The 16,788-nt window shown below is 48.3% G+C and overlaps 1 protein-coding gene across 3 annotated transcripts in view; it reads left to right on the top strand.

Moving 5' to 3' along the window:
- The window catches only part of LOC140385885 (transcription initiation factor TFIID subunit 4-like), a 315,117-nt gene that overhangs the window by 145,948 nt on the left and 152,381 nt on the right, over positions 1–16,788 (top strand). The gene's annotated exons all lie outside the window — the stretch shown is intronic.

The following is a 16,788-nucleotide window of genomic DNA, read 5'->3' as shown; positions in this document are numbered from 1 at the left end:
TACCTAGAGTTCAAAATAGTCATAGAACATACAGTGCAGAAGGATGCCATTCGGCCCATCGAGCCTGCGCCGACCTACTTAAGCCCTCACTTCCACCCTATCCCTGTAACCCAATAACCCCTCCTAACCTTTTTGGAGACCAAGAGCAATTTAGCATGACCAATCCACCTAACCTGCACGTCTTTCATAGAATCATAGAATTTACAGTGCAGAAGGAGGCCACTCGGCCCATCGAGTCTCTGCACCGGCCCTTGGGACGAGCACCCCACTGAAGGCCACACTTCCACCCTATCCCAGTAACCCCACGTAACCTAAGGGCAATTTTAGCATGGCCAATCCACCTAAACTGCACATCTTTGGACTGTGGGAGGAATCATTGAATCATAGAATTTACATGCAGAAGGAGGCAATTCGGCCCATTGAATCTGCACCGGCCCTTGGAAAGAGCACCACCCTACTTAAGCCCACTCGTCCACCCTATCCCAGTAACCCCGCCTCACCTTTTTTGGACACTTAAGAGCAATTTAGCATGGCCAATCCACCTAACCTGCTCATGTTTGGACTGTGGGAAGAAGCCGGAGCACCCGGAGAAAACCCACGCACACACGGGCAGATTGTGCCGACTCCGCACAGACAGTGACCCAGCGGGGAATCGAACCTGGGACCCTGGCACTGTGAAGCCACAGTGCTAGCTACTGTGCTGCCGTGCTGCCCCAGCTAGTACTCGAGCTGCCAGTTCTCTCGATTTTTAAGTGGCAGCTTGGTTTTGAAGAGCTCTGCATTGTGACTAACAGAATCAAACACGTTTGAAGTTACTATTTTTTGTTTTTTTTAAAAAGCTGGACAGCACAATGGGACAATTCAATGAACGAGCAACTACCTATTTGACCCCGTGTATCCTTGAGCGGTAAACACTACCCCATCCCGTCCCCCTGCCCCAAGCTCACAGCTTGTCGTGTTGCTGGTCTCCTGCCTCAACCCAGTGAGGAGCAGGGGGTTGTCCCCAGTGTCCTGGCCAAAATCCGTCACGTCAACCAACACCACAGAAAACAGACTCGCCGTTTGTTATCACGTTGCTGTTTGTGTCCTCGCTGCCACCTTTTCTGCGTGACTAATGGACGTCTCAGAAAGTACTTTGTTGGCTATAAAGCACTTTGGAGTATCTCAAGGTCCTGAAAAGTGCTTAATAAATGCAAGTTTGTCCTTCGATATCTCTTGAGCATTTCTTGTTGTTTGGCCGAGCAACCTGCTCATTAGGCTTCCCCAAATGAGAGGGCTTTGCCTGGACTGACCCGATGAGCTACGGTGACGTCGTCTGTGAACTCCCGCTTTGTTCCCCCACCCCCCTCTCAGATCTGTCGGACTGGACCGTACGCAACATGGAGTGTTTGCCTTGGGCAGTAAAGCCAATAGCTTAGATTTCAAATTCCCTGATGGGGGAGGTGAGGGAGTACGATTTGCGTTCCCACGGGTGTAGAATTCTGTACCTTGCCAGGCAAGGCAAAAAATGCATCTTCTCACTGTTCACATATTTCTAAATATATGTAAGATACAAAAACTGCTCAGTTTGGCACGTTATCCTCTTTAAGGATGCAGTGCAACATGAGCTTTCACACCTTCAGTTTCTGAATATTTTCTGATTATGTAGCGTTGAATGGGAGATTTGCTACCTGAATGGCTCGAGCGAAACATGTTCAATCACCTGCCCATTTAATTAACCTTTATTTTATTTTTTTTTAAAGATTCTGAGGGGAGGGTTCCGGCAGAGTGAGATATCGTCCCACAAAGAACTCTAAAATATTTCATTATAGTCATTGTCCTGTTTTTTCTTAAGGGAATGTCTCGAGAGGCGTTTTTCTTAGTGGGCCCTTGTTTGAGAGTGAAGGGCATTCCTTTCCCCCGTCTGCCCTCCGGCGACAAAGTGATACGTTTTCAGAACAATTATATTCACTTACAAATAGAATCTCTGTTGATCTCTGGAGATGGAGTTTGTAAATGTCCTTGGTGCTACTTCAGAACCCTCCAAATTCTCAAACCTTGACTGGTCAGGTGTGCTGAAGGGTGTTGGTTTCAAAGATGTTCATACTTCCACGAGATGGTAATGAACCTTCAGATTGCCCTGAATCTGCGTTCTTAACCACCGGATGAGATATTAAACGGAGACCCCATTTACCCCTCTGGTGGAGCTGCAAGATTCCATGTCGCTACTTCAGAACAGATGGTTGTGGTGCTGTTGTAATGAGCTGTCACGTTTCCTATATTACAAGAGCGATTACAATTTCAGAAAGTAGTTGATGGACTGTGAAGTGCTTCGTGAAAGATGCTATATAAATGCAGGAGAGGGTAGTTAGATTTTGACGTTACCACCACGCGTAGTTGAGGCAAATGGAATCATGCTTTTGAAGGGAAGCTGGATAAATGCACATTGCCATATAGGTTTAGCCAGATTCATACTTTTCAGGGGCTTTTCACAGTTACTTCATTTGAAGCCTACTTGTGACAATAAACGATTTTCATTTTCATACTTCAGGTTCCTGTGTTTTGCTTAATGTTCCTCTGAGCAATTGTGGACCTTTGTACCAGGGCTTGACTGTAAGTTTGAAATGCTGGGACTTGTGCCTGTTTTAGAGGCGCACCATTGAGCTGGACAAAGTTTGCAGCAGCAGTGTAATTTAGAAATAATTTTTAGGTGGCGGGGCTCCCTGACTTCTGACTCTCAAGTGTTTTAATGCCGTAATTTCTGGCTTATTTGATTTGCTTACGTATGTGTTGGAAATTGCAAAGAACTGATTGGCCTTTTAAAGGCAACTAGGAAGTTCTCTGCCAGAAAGAGTCAAGATTAGAGTTCTGGAGGTTAGATTGCGCTGTCAAGCCAACCCGATTGAAATAAGTGGAGACCTGCAACCTGAATGTTGACACATTTCTGGAACTCTGGAATGCGGAAAAAGGTAATTGTTGGTCCTGAATTTGCTCAACTTCTGATCTCTGATTTGAGAATGATTGTTAGAAATCTGGTGTCTCAAACATCTCCAGCCTTAATCACATTGTCACGGAATTGTTTCGGCCCACCATGTCTACACCGGCTCGCCGAATGAGCGGTTCCCTTCGAACCATTCTCCCACCTTCTGGTAACCCGGCCATCTTTGGGCCCAGGAATTCCCCTCCCCAAAGAGCTCTCCTTTCAGGAGCTCCTGCCTCTTTGCCGAAGATTTTGGTTGCGTGTCCTAACCTTACCTCCTTATGGGGCTCCATGTGAAAACAATTGCCCCTGTGAAACACCGTGGGACATTTTATTGTGTGAAAGAAACTATGTGAATTCTAATTGCTTGCAAAGCCTTTGCTGCTGTTTCGTCAAGACTGGGGCTTTCTGACACGATACTGTTGCTAGTGGGAGATTATAGTGCACACAAATGACGTGGAAGAGCATTGGAGCCGCCGCTCTCTATAATTAGCACCTGCTTTGTATCATGGGTCGTTCGGTGTGAAACATTGGACATGTCTGTTGCCAATTTGGAAACTTTCAAGGCGGAATGACTAATTTACCCAGATGGAGGTGATATTGGCGCGAGGGGAGCAGTAAACCTGGATCGCAGAAAGGAAGTTTGCACTTGATTATCTGAAAGGCCGATAAGTGAAATGCAGTGGATGCTGTGTACCTAGACTCTCAAAGACGTTGCTTAGGTGCCAAACACAATTGTTTTGAAAAGATCAAAAGGTGCTGTTTTCGGGAGAGGGTGACAAATTTCAACGATAGTTGGAAGGGAGGGAACTGTGGCCACTTGGTGTTACAGAACTGATTATGTGTTATCTGAGCTTGTTGTCTTGGACACTTCGGGCCAAATGGAAGAGTGCCACATTTAAAATGATCACAACAATTCAGACCACAGGCAAAAAGAGTGTTGATTGGTTGGCGAGATAAGTCTGGTTGGCTGATGCGTTGCCATGGAGGAAACAACCGGGGACTATTGGCTCCCCAAGCTCCTGGGTAATTTAAAGAAGGTGCAAGGCTTGAACATATCCCTCCTTTTTGCAGCGATCGGGTCCCCGTGTACGTTCCATCTGGCGGGTGTAAGTGAGCGACATTCCGAGAAATGGCAGTTGTTGCCATCCCAGTTTGGTAGCAAGTGGGTCGCAATAACCCGTAGGTTAAATGAATTGTTCAAACTTCTGCCAATCCTGAATAAATGGCATTTATTGGGCAGATAATAAATAACTTCTACAAGTACAATCAATTCCATCTGCACTGACAGCGCTGGTTAAATTTAAAATAGCAAGGACCACAAAAAGGTTGTAGAAACTAGACCGTATTCTGCTCCGGTGTGGGGAGGTGCGAATGCTGAGTGGCACTGATTGGGTCTGACTGAGGCACATTTCCTGCACATGCAGTGCTACCTCTTGAAGCACCAGCTGTGATACGCGAAGGATGAAAAATCAAGATGAACTCAATTTTACACATAACCTTTTGATGCTGCTGAATCGTCGACAATGTAAAATCCATTTCTTTTAAAATAAATGAATGCCAGACTGCGTTTCTTAGCGTAAGCAGAAACCTTGTCAGTACTGCAGCCTGAATGTGGCGAGAGCAGGAATTTGTGTTCTTGTCAAATAATCTTTTGGGTAATATTTTAAAGTCAGTCTGCTGCAGACCGTTAACTGTTGACGGTTTCACGGTACAGTGTGTGCATCCCTTGTGTAACCCTGGCCTCGTGAGCATTCTTGATTTTAGCCATGCCACCATTGGTGGCCGGCTTCAGCTGACTGGGTCCTAAGCTCTGGAATTCCCCCCCTAAATCCCTCTGCCTCGATTTTCTCCCTTCAGGTATGTCCTGAGACCTACATCTTTAACCAGGCTTTTGCCCATCTGACCCAGTGTTTCTCTGTGGTTTTGTGCCCAGGTGGTCCACTCGGCTGCGCACCGCCCTCTGGTCGGGGAAGGCTCAGGTTCGTTCCCTGCTCCAGGACTGGGGCATCATGTGAATAGCATTCATCCTGAGTAAAATTTTATGAGGTTGGGGTTGCCGAAAGGGTGTTTCCCCTTGTGGGAGAGTCCAGCACCGTTAGGGGTCCCCTGTAAGGTGGAGATGAGGAAATTATTCTCACAGAGGGTGGTTAGTTTGCGAAATTCTCTTGCACAGAGCGGCTCCATCATTGGATATATTCAAGGCTGAGTTACACAGAACTTTGATCAACAATGGAATCAAGGCTTACAGGAGTAGGGATGCAAGGAAAAGTACAGCACAGGAACAGGCCCTTCGGCCTGTGCCGATCATGATGCCCTAACTTTTTTTTAAAACCTTACTCGGTCCGTATCCCTCTATTTCCTCCCGATGCATGTACCCACCCAGATGCCTCTTAAATGTTGCTAATGTGCCTGCTTCCACCATATCCTCTGGCAGCGCGTTCCAGGCACCCACCACTCACTGCATGAAAAGCTTACCCCGCACATCTCCCTTAAACTTTCCCCCTCTCACCTTGAACCTGTACCCCCTTGTAATTGACACTTCCACCCTTGGAAAATGCCTCTGACTATCCACCCTGTCTATGTCTCTCATCATTTGTAGACCTCTATCAGGTCTCCCCTCTGCCTCCGTCTTTCCAGTGAAAACAAGCCTAGTTTCTTCAACCTCTCCTCAGAGACCATCGAGACCGGGCAACATCCTGGTGAACCTCCTTTGCACTCTCTCTTCTTTGCAGCCGGGAAAGTGGAGGTGAGGCCACAATCCAATCAACCATGAATGGCGGAGGCTGCTCAAAGGGCCAAGTCGCCTGCTCCTGCCCCTAGATCTTGCGTGTCTGCCTTTGTTTTATATTGAAGCCTCTATATAAGTATATGATAGATAGGTAGCTGGTGAGGATCCCTTTGTGAAGAGTGGGCCGGGGCAGATCAAGGGTTTGGAAGGCCTTCGTTTTCATAGCCTCTCTGTAACTCTGGGAGATATCCTGGATGCGAGCAGCTCGCAAGTTGAATTTTGTTTTGGGAATTAAGTTTCAGATTGCCTGAGGAACATTGTTTCCTGCCAGGGCAATGGATTTTTTTCTCTCTCTCTCTCTCTCTCTCTCTCCAGATATCCATTAACAGCCGGTATCCATTTCTATTCAAAGCCCTTTTCGAACAAAGAACCCAGTAAGAGCCCTCTGGGGTGGATATCAATAGCCATCTGAATAACGTGCCAGTCTTCATACTGTTTCACTGTTCCTTACCCATGGAGGGTCAGTGGGTGCAAGTAGAGAGTTACCATTTTTCAGTGCAGCCGAAGTGATATTTATAGACTCATAGTCTTAGAGTCATTTATGGTACAGAAGGAGGCCATATTTGAAGAAAAATAAATCCACATCTTTATTCCTGTGGACTGAAAACATGACGGATGGAATTTAATGGCAGGAAAGTGTGACCTGATGCAAGGGAAGAATGAGAAAAGACACTAAATTATACACTTTTTGTAAGGGCGGGTTCAGTGCATCACTTCCCAAACCTTTTCCCCACCGTAATCCCACTTTAATGCTTGAACACTGGTGCAACCACAAAGGAGAGTTGTTGAGCACAGGCCAACCTTATTGAAGACTCTGGGACCTCGGACCTGTAACGGAGCCTTGGCGGCTATCACAGATGTGTCTGCCAGCCCCTCTGCCCGATAGCCGTTGCTGTATCAGAGATCACGACCCCAAATTATCGTCCCATGGTCCCAATAGGGTCGCGACAATGGTTTGGGAACCCCCTCCACCTGAGATGCCATGATGTGGAGATGCCGGCGTTGGACTGGGGTGAGCACAGTACGAAGTCTTACAACACCAGGTTAAAGTCCAACAGGTTTGTTTCAATGTCACTAGCTTTCGGAGCGCTGCTCCTTCCTCAGGTGAATGAAGAGGTATGTTCCAGAAACATATATATAGACAGATACAAAGATGCCAGACAATGCTTGGACTACGAGCATTAGCAGGTGATTAAATCTTTACAGATCCAGAGATGGGGTCACCCCAGCTTAAAGAGGTGTGAATTGTGTCAAGCCAGGACAGTTGGTAGGATTTCGCAGGCCAGATGGTGGGGGATGAATGTAATGCGACATGAATGCCAGGTCCCAGTTGAGGCCGCACTCGTGTGCGGAACTTGGCTATAAGCTTCTGCTCGGCGATTCTGCGTTGTCGCGCGTCCTGAAGGCCGCCTTGGAGAACGCTTACCCGGAGATCAGAGGCTGAATGCCCTTGACTGCTGAAGTGTTCCCCGACTGGAAGGGAACATTCCTGCCTGGTGATTGTCGCGCGATGTCCGTTCATTCGTTGTCGCAGCGTCTGCATGGTCTCGCCAATGTACCACGCTTCGGGACATCCTTTCCTGCAGCGTATGAGGTAGACAACGTTGGCTGAGTCGCACGAGTATGTACCGCGTACCTGGTGGGTGGTGTTCTCACGTGTAACGGTGGTATCCATGTTGATGATCTGGCACGTCTTGCAGAGATTGCCATGGCAGGGTTGTCTGGTGTCGTGGTCACTGTTCTGAAGGCTGGTTATTTGCTGCAAACAATGGTTTATTTGAGGTTGCGCGGTTGTTTGAAGGCAAGTAGTGGGGGTGTGGGGATGACCTTGGCAAGATGTTCATCTTCATCGATGACGTGTTGAAGGCTGTGAAGAAGATGTCGTAGTTTCTCCGCTCCGGGAAAGTACTGGACGACGAAGGGTATTCTGTCGGTTGTGTCCCATGTTTGTCTTCTGAGGAGGTCGGTGTGGTTTTTTGCTGAGGCGCGTTGGAACTGTCGATCGATGAGTCGAGCGCCATATCCCGTTCGTACGAGGGCATCTTTCAACGTCTGTAGATGTCTGTTACGTTCCTCCTCGTCTGAGCAGATCCAGTGTATACAGAGAGCTTGTCCATAGGGGATGGCTTCTTTAATGTGTTTAGGGTGGAAGCTGGAGAAGTGGAGCATCATGAGGTTATCCGTGGGTTTGCGGTAAAGCGAAGTGCTGAGGTGACCGTCCTTGATGGAGACGAGTGTGTCCAAGAATGCAACTGATTTGGGCGATTACTATTGGGCCGCCAATGTGGCAATGATACGTAAATGGATGATGGAGGGTGAGGGAGCGGCGTGGGAAAGACTGGAGAGAAAGTCCTGTAAAGGGACGAGTTTAGAGGCGCTGGTGACGGCGCCGCTACCGATCTCACCTAAAAAGTTTACCACGAACCCGGTGGTGGCGGCAACATTGAATATCTGGGGACAGTGGAGGCGACAGAGAGGGGTGCGGGGAGCCCTGGTGGGGTCCCCAATCAGGAACAACCATAGGTTCGCCCCAGGAAGAATGGATGGAGGATTTCAGAGCTGGTTCCAGTTGGGAATTAGGAGGGTGGGAGATTTATTTATAGATGGGACTTTTGCGAGCTTGGGAGCATTGGAGGAAAAGTATAAGTTGCCCCGGGGAAATTTCTTGAGATATATGCAGGTGAGGGCATTTACTAGACAACAGGTGAGGGAATTTCCATTGCTCCCGACACAGGGGATACAGGACAGGGTGCTTTCAGGGGTGTGGGTCGGAGAGGGCAAGGTGTCAGAGATTTACCGAGAGATGAGGGAAGAGGGGGAGGAGTCGGTGGGCGAACTAAAAGGAAAGTGGGAAGAAGAACTAGGGGAGGAGATAGAGGAGGGTATGTGGGCTGATGCCCTAAGCAGGGTAAATTCCTCTTCCTCATGCGCCAGGCTTAGCCTGATTCAATTTAAGGTGCTACATAGAGCACACATAACGGGAGCAAGATTGAGCAGGTTCTTTGGAGTGGAGGACAAATGTGGGAGGTGTGGCAGGAGCCCGGCAAACCACGCACATATGTTTTGGGCATGCCCGGCACTGGAAGGGTATTGGAAGGGAGTGACGGGAGTGATTTCGCGGGTGGTGAGGGCCCGGGTCAAACCAGGCTGGGGGTTAGCTCTATTTGGAGTTGCGGAAGAGTCGGGAGTGCAGGAGGCGAAAGAGGCCGACGTTGTGGCCTTTGCGTCCCTAGTAGCCCGGCGCAGGATCCTACTCATGTGGAAGGAGGCGAAACCCCCCGGACTGGAGGCCTGGGTAAATGATATGGCGGGGTTCATTAAACTGGAGCAGATAAAGTTTGCCCTGAGAGGATCGGCTCAAGGGTTCACCAGGCGGTGGCAGCCATTTCTCGACTACCTAGGGGAACGTTAGAGGGAAGACAGATGACCAGCAGCAGCAACCCAGGGGGAGGGGGGGGGGGGGAGGGGGGGTTTAGTTTAGGTCAAAGATAAAGGGGTTTTGTTACTTGTGTATTGTTTAAAATTTCTGTATTGTTATTGTTGCGTTTGCTTTGTAAGAGGGGAAAAATTGTTCTTTGGGAAAAAAATTTCAATAAAACATTTATAAAAAAAAAAAAAAAAAAAAGAATGCAACTGATTTTGGAGAGTAGTCCATGGTGAGTCTGATGGTTGGATGGAACTTATTGATGTCATCGTGTAGTCGTTTCAGTGATTCTTCGCCGTGGGTCCAAAGGAAAAAAATGTCATCGATGTATCTGGGTATAACGTCGGTTGAAGGTCCTGTGCAGTGAGTAGGTCTTGTTCAAACTTGTGCATGAAGATGTTGGCGTATTGGGGTGCGAATTTGGTCCCCATGGCTGTTCCGTGTGTCTGGATGAAGAACTTGTTGTCGAAGGTGAAGACGTTGTGATCCAGAATGAAGCGGATGAGTTGCAGAATTGCGTCTGGAGATTGGCAGTTGTCGGTGTTGAGTACTGAGGCTGTTGCAGCAATGCCGTCGTCATGGGGGATGCTGGTATAGAGTGCCGAGACGTCCATTGTGACGGGGAATGTTCCTTGTTCAACTGGTCCATGGGTGCTGAGTTTCTGTAGGAAGTCCGTCGTGTCACCACAGAAGCTGGGCGTACCTTGTACGATGGGTTTCAAGATGCCCTCGATGTAGCCAGAGAGGTTCTCACACAAGGTCCCATTGCCTGAAACGATAGGACGGCCTGGTGCGTTGGCCTTATGTATTTTCGGGAGGCAGTAGAGATCTCCAATGCGGGGAGTACGTGGGATGAGAGCACGTAGGGTGCTCTGAAGATCTGGATCCAAGGTCTTGATCAGTCTGTTAAGTTGGCGGATGTGTTCCTTGGTCGGATCTGCGGGTAACTGTCTGTAGTGTTCTTGGTTGTTCAGTTGTCGGTATACTTCTTTGCAGTAGTCCGTTCTGTTCAGTATGACAGTGGGCCCTCCTTTGCTGGTTTGATGACGATGCTGTGGTTGGTCTTGAGAGCGCGGATGGCATTGCCTTGTGCTTGGGTGACGTTCGGGGCTGTCTTGTGAATGCAACTGATGAATCTGGCATTGACGCGACTCCTGATGGCTTGAGCATACATGTCGAGTCTAGGGCAGCGGTCTTCCGGAGGGGTCCAATTCGACTCTTTCCTCTTCGGTTGCCGCACCGCAGATCACTCGGTCTGCTGTTCCAGTTCATTGGTAGTCTGCTTGGGTTCGCTGTTGGCCTCTTGGGGTCTGTGGAAGAATTCCCGGAGCCTCATTCGCCTGATGAATTCCTCCGTGTCTGCCGTGAGACTGATGGGGTCCATTTTGGTGGTGGTGCAGAAATTGAGCCCTCTGCTGAGGACCTGGGATGCAGGAGCAGAGAAAGCCGGTTGACGAGGAAGAATGTCTTCACCGAGTGCACTGAATGTTTGGAATTCTCTACCCCAGAGAAAGGTGCAGGTTCAGTCACAGTGTGTTCAATACTCCGATCGATACATTTCTACATATTAAAAATATCGAGATATTACAGGAAAATGGTGTTGACGTTGAATGTCGGAGTAGGCTCGAGAGGCTGAAGGACCATATGCTGAAGGAGGAAGTTTTTAAAATCTGCAATACGTGACCATGGGCTTTATAAAGAGAGCCAAAAGACTGCATATGCAAGGTCATGGTGAGCTTTCAGAAATCACTCGTAGGCCCCAGCTAGAGTATCGCCCTGTTCCGGGCAACGCACTTTAGAAAAGATATCAAAACCTTGGAGAGTGCAAAGCAGATTTACTGGAGTTGTTGCAAAGAACAACGAGTGGAACTTCAGTAGGGGATCTTCAGAATTGTAAAGGATTTGAGTGAATGAGCAAGTGGCAGAAAGGTCTAACTGGAGAACGCCATTTTAATGTCATTTGCAAAACATGAATGGGGAAACCATGAGAAAATGTTTTATTTGCGGAGTAATGATCTGGGTCATATGGTCTGAAAGAGGGTTGAATCTATCACAGATGGGTTAAGTTGTCCTTCACCTCTGGGACGCACGAACAGGAGGAGACCTTCAGATCCTGGCGTCTGTCCCCCCCATTCAAGGTGATCATGGCTGACAACATTGAAATAACGCAACAACATTAAAATAACATGCCCTACTACCGCCCCCGCCCCTCCCATCTCCTGATTACCCATATATTAACTTCCCTCTCCTTGTCTTCCACTACCATGCCTCCCATTTCTGGCTCTAATTTTTAAGACTGTCCTGAAGCTTCCTTATCTGTTCCCCTTAATATCTCAAAAAACACAGTCAAATTGCTCTTTAACCTTCTAATTATCATCCAGAATACTGGGGCTATAGACTGCTGTTACTTGTAGGAGATCTGCTGTCAGGGTGTGGTCACACTCCTCTGTCTTGGGAGATCCTCACATGTCCACTGTCGCTCATCTGCAACAGGCCTGTGACATCTGTCATCCAAGTACGCTTGGGTTGACCCCTCTCACTGCCTCCCACTTTGTCCTCTGTGTGGAGACCTCTAGCTTTTCAGCTCTGATGAAATGGCAGAAATACTGACGTTTTCTTTTCCTCAATGTCACTTTGAGGTCTTTTTGCTGGCACCTCTTTGTTGGTCTTGAGGTCTGTATATTGAATTTTAGGCCAACATCTTTGAGGCCTTCATAGATTATCATAGAATTTACAGTGCAGAAGGAGGCCATTCGGCCCATCGAGTCTGCACCGGTTCTTGGAATAGCACCCTACCCAAGGTCAACACCGCCACCCTATCCCCATAACCCAGTAACCACACCCAACACTAAGGGCAATTTTGGACACTAAGGGCAATTTATCATGGCCAATCCACCTAACCTGCACATCTTTGGACTGTGGGAGGAAACCGGAGCACCCGGAGGAAACCCACGCACACACGGGGAGGATGTGCAGACTCCGCACAGACAGCGAACCAAGCCGGGAATCGAACCTGGGCCCTGGAGCTGTGAAGCAATTGTGCTATCCACAAGGCTACTGTGCTGCCCCATGTTCTTCCATGGCCTTCTGAGATAGGCAGGAGGGTGGGCAGAACAGAGCATCTTATAAGTTTTTCTTACTTGTTACAAGCTTGAGTTTTCTTGTCAACGCATGTTTCAGCTCCATCTGGCCATCTGTATCCTCAGGACTTCAGCATCCCATCGAGCATTTCCTTTTGGCGTTTGCTCTACACAGCAAAACTTAACTGCGATAGCCCTGGTGAAAGGGAGTGTGAGCAAGATGGGGCGGCGGGTTATTTTGGCACAGACTGACATTACCGTGTCTCTGTTGGTTTTGCTGCGATGCAGATGGGAACTTGTTACTTTTTGGAAAAGTGCCTTTGTGCACTGTGGCCTGCCAAGTTGCGGGACCCCTGGTGCCATCCTTGCTGCAGAGCAGAAGCCACTCCCTCCACCACTTGGAACGATTGCCAGGTTTCCAAAAAGAAAAATCTTTTTTTCCCAATTGGGGGGGCAATTTAGCGTGTCCAATCCACCTACCCTGCACATCTTTTTGGGTTGCATGAGACCCACGCAGACACTGGGAGAATGTGCAAACTCCACTCGGACAGTGACCTGGGGCCGGGATCGGGGCCGGGATCAGACCCGGGTCCCCGGTGCCGCGAGGCAGCAGTGCTAACCACTGCGCCACCGTGCCGCCTAAACAATTACCAGATTGAATGTAGCTCGTTATCCACTGCAGTAGCCTAGTCCTGAAACATTGCACAAGAGTTTTGTCCCAACTTTTGCGGATGTTTGTTACTGAAGTAGAAGATTTGGGTAAATTCTGAAATGTATTTTGAATCCAGTACCACGAGTAAGAGTCAGTTATTGCATTGGACGAGTATCTGGACTACATGTAACAGTGAACACCTTCACAGTTTGAGCAGGTGAGAGCCCACTGGTGACACCTTTAAAAATGTAACCTTGCAAAGTGTAAACTCTTGTCCAATTTATGACATTTAAACTGGTTTTATAATTCAGTGCATTCATTTAGCTGCTGATTCAATCCTAGCTCACTTCAAATCGTTGCGGGCACAGTGGCAGCATTACTGGGCTAGTAATCCAAAAACCTGGTCTATTAACCTGGAGACCTGATTTCAAATCCCACCGCTATAACCGGAGGAATTTAAGTACAATTAATTGAACAAATCTGGAGTGAAGAGGCTAATGGTGACGGTGTAGCTGCCAGAGTATTGGTACTTTTGTTTTTTAAAAAGCGTATCGCTCCGAATCGCAGAATTGTTGAGGTGCAGATTGGGGCTGGTTTAGCACACTGGGCTAAATCGCTTTCTTTTAAAGCAGACCAAGGCAGGCCAGCAGCACGGTTCATTTCCCGTACCAGCCTCCCCGAACAGGCGCCGGAATGTGGCAACTAGGGGCTTTTCACAGTAACTTCATTTGAAGCCTACTTGTGACCATAAGCGGTTTTCATTTCATTTCAGATTGAGCTGTTTGGCCCATTGTGAATGCACCGGCTCTGTAAATGCGTACTGTGGCTTTGTGCCATTGCCCTGACTTTTCTCCGTGCCCCTGCACATTGCTTCTATTCGAGTGCTCCTCTCACGCCTTCCTGAATGCCTTGATTGAACCTGCCGCTTGGTTCATTAATGTCCTTTTGGGAAGGAAATCTGCCGTCCTTGCCCGGTATGGTCTACATGTGACTCCAGACCCTCAGCAATGTGGCTGACTCTTAACAGCCCTGGCAAGCCAATCCGATGTATTCAAGAAGCCCAGTCATCGCCATTTTCCTGAAGATGGTTGGAGATGGGCAACAAATGCTGGCCTTGCCAGCGACGCCCCGACCACATGGTGCGAATAAAGAAGAAAGATTGTACAGCAGCCTGACTGAACTGCACATCCATAAATCCAAATATATCGCTGACAGAGGTGAACTTCAGCTCCGGGGAGATTATTGAAATTCATTGTTATGGGCCCTATCCCTTTAATCTCTAATTAGTAGCATAATTAAGCATGAATTGGTTCTCACCAAACTTCCAGGGATAACTGAAAATGTGCTAGATATTTTTGCACGTTATTCATGAGATAGTAATCTTGTGTGTGTTTATAGAAAAGATAAAGAAAAAGGCAAACTTTCATTATATAAATCACTTTCTGCAATATCTCAAAGCTCTTTACGTTCACTGACGTGTTTTGATGCTGAAATGTAGGCAACGCAGCGGCCAATATGCGCGTAGCAAACTCCTGTAAAGCAGCATTGTGATGATGCCTGGATAACAGGAATAATTCCCCCGCTCCTCTTCGCAATAGTGCCATGGCATTTTTAAAAAATATATATTTTATTGAAAATTTTTGGCCAACCATCACAGTACATTGTGTATCCTTTACACAGTAATATCACAATATAAATAACAATGGCCAGTTTTATAAACAAGAAATAAATAATATATAAACAAAAACAAAACTAAATGGCAACTGCCTTGTCCCAGATAAATATTCTCCAAGAATATGTTTTAACCGTCCAATATACAATTATCTATAACAACAACCTATACATATTATACTTATATACTTATATATTAACATCCCTGAGAATCCCTCTGGTTCCTCCCATCCCACCCCCCCACCCCTGGGTTGCTGCTGCTGTCTTCTTCTTTTCCATTCCCTCTATCTTTCTGTGAGGTATTCGACGAACGGTTGCCACCGCCTGGTGAACCCTTGAGCCGATCCCCTTAGGACGAACATAATCCATTCCAGCTTTATAAACCCTGCCATGTCATTTATCCAGGTCTCCACACCCGGGGGCTTGGCTTCCTTCCACATCAACAGTATCCTGCGCCGGGCTGCTAGGGACGCAAAGGCCAAAACATCAGCCTCTTTCGCCTCCTGCACTCCCGGCTCTTCTGCACCCCCGAATATAGCCAACCCCCAGCTTGGTTCGACCTGGACCCCCACCACCTTCGAAAGCACCTTTGTCACCCCCACCCAAAACCCCTGTAGTGCCGGACATGACCAGAACATGTGGGTGTGATTCGCTGGGCTTCTCGAGCATCTCACACACCTATCCTCTACTCCAAAAAATTTACTGAGCCGTGCTCCAGTCATGCGCCCTGTGTAACACCTTAAATTGTATCAGGTTTAGCCTGGCACACGAGGACGATGAGTTTACCCTACTTAGGGCATCAGCCCACAGCCCCTCCTCAATCTCCTCCCCCAGCTCCTCTTCCCATTTCCCTTTCAGCTCATCTACCATGATCTCCCCCTCGTCCCTCATTTCCCTATATATGTCTGATACCTTACCGTCCCCCACCCATGTCTTTGAGATCACTCTGTCCTGCACCTCCTGCGTCGGGAGCTGCGGGAATTCCCTCACCTGTTGCCTCGCAAAAGCCCTCAGTTGCATATACCGGAATGCATTCCCTTGGGGCAACCCATATTTCTCGGCCAGCGCTCCCAGACTTGCAAACGTCCCATCTACAAACAGATCTCTCAATTGTGTTACTCCTGCTCTTTGCCATGTTCCAAATCCCCCATCCATTCTCCCCGGAGCAAACCTATGATTATTTCTTATCGGGGACCACACCGAGGCTCCCGTCGTTCCCCTATGCCGTCTCCATTGCCCCCAAATTTTCAGAGTAGCCACCACCACCGGGCTTGTGGTGTATTTCTTCGGTGAGAACGGCAACGGCGCCGTCACCATGGCTTGTCGGCAAGTCCCCCTACAGGACGCCTTCTCCAATTTCTTCCACGCCGCTCCCTCCTCTTCTCCCATCCACTTACATACCATTGAGATGTTGGCGGCCCAGTAGTACTCACTCAGGCTCGGTAGCGCCAGCCCCCCCCTATCCCTACTACGCTGCAAAAATCCCTTCCTCACTCTCGGGGTCTTCCCGGCCCACACAAAACTCATGATACTCTTCTCAATCCTTTTGAAAAAAGCCTTCGTGATCACCACCGGGAGGCACTGAAACACAAAGAGGAATCTCGGGAGGACCACCATTTTAACCGCTTGTACCCTCCCTGCCAGTGACAGGGATACCATGTCCCATCTCTTGAAGTCCTCCTCCAGCTGTTCCACCAACCGCGTTAAGTTTAACCTATGCAATGTACCCCAATTCTTGGCTATCTGGATCCCCAATTAGCGAAAGTCCCTTATTACCTTCCTCAGCGGTAAGTCCTCTATTTCTCTGCTCTGCTCCCCTGGATGCACCACAAACAGCTCACTTTTCCCCATGTTCAGCTTATATCCTGAAAATTCTCCAAACTCCCCAAGTATCCGCATTATCTCTGGCATCCCCTCCGCCGGGTCCGCCACATACACCAATAAATCGTCCGCGTAAAGAGATACCCGGTGTTCCTCTCCTCCCCTGAGTACTCCCCTCCACTTCCTGGAACCCCTCAATGCTATTGCCAGGGGCTCAATCGCCAGTGCAAACAATAATGGGGACAGAGGACATCCCTGCCTCGTCCCTCTATGGAGCCGAAAATACGCAGACCCCCGTCCATTCGTGACCACGCTCGCCATCGGGGCCCTATACAGCAGCTGTACCCATCTAATATACTCATCTCCAAAGCCAAATCTCCTCAACACCTC

The sequence above is a fragment of the Scyliorhinus torazame genome, chromosome 11, assembly GCF_047496885.1.
Source record: "Scyliorhinus torazame isolate Kashiwa2021f chromosome 11, sScyTor2.1, whole genome shotgun sequence".
Lineage (NCBI taxonomy): Eukaryota > Metazoa > Chordata > Chondrichthyes > Carcharhiniformes > Scyliorhinidae > Scyliorhinus > Scyliorhinus torazame.
Note: the sequence above shows the minus strand (reverse complement) of the source record. Positions and strands in the feature narration are given on the sequence as shown.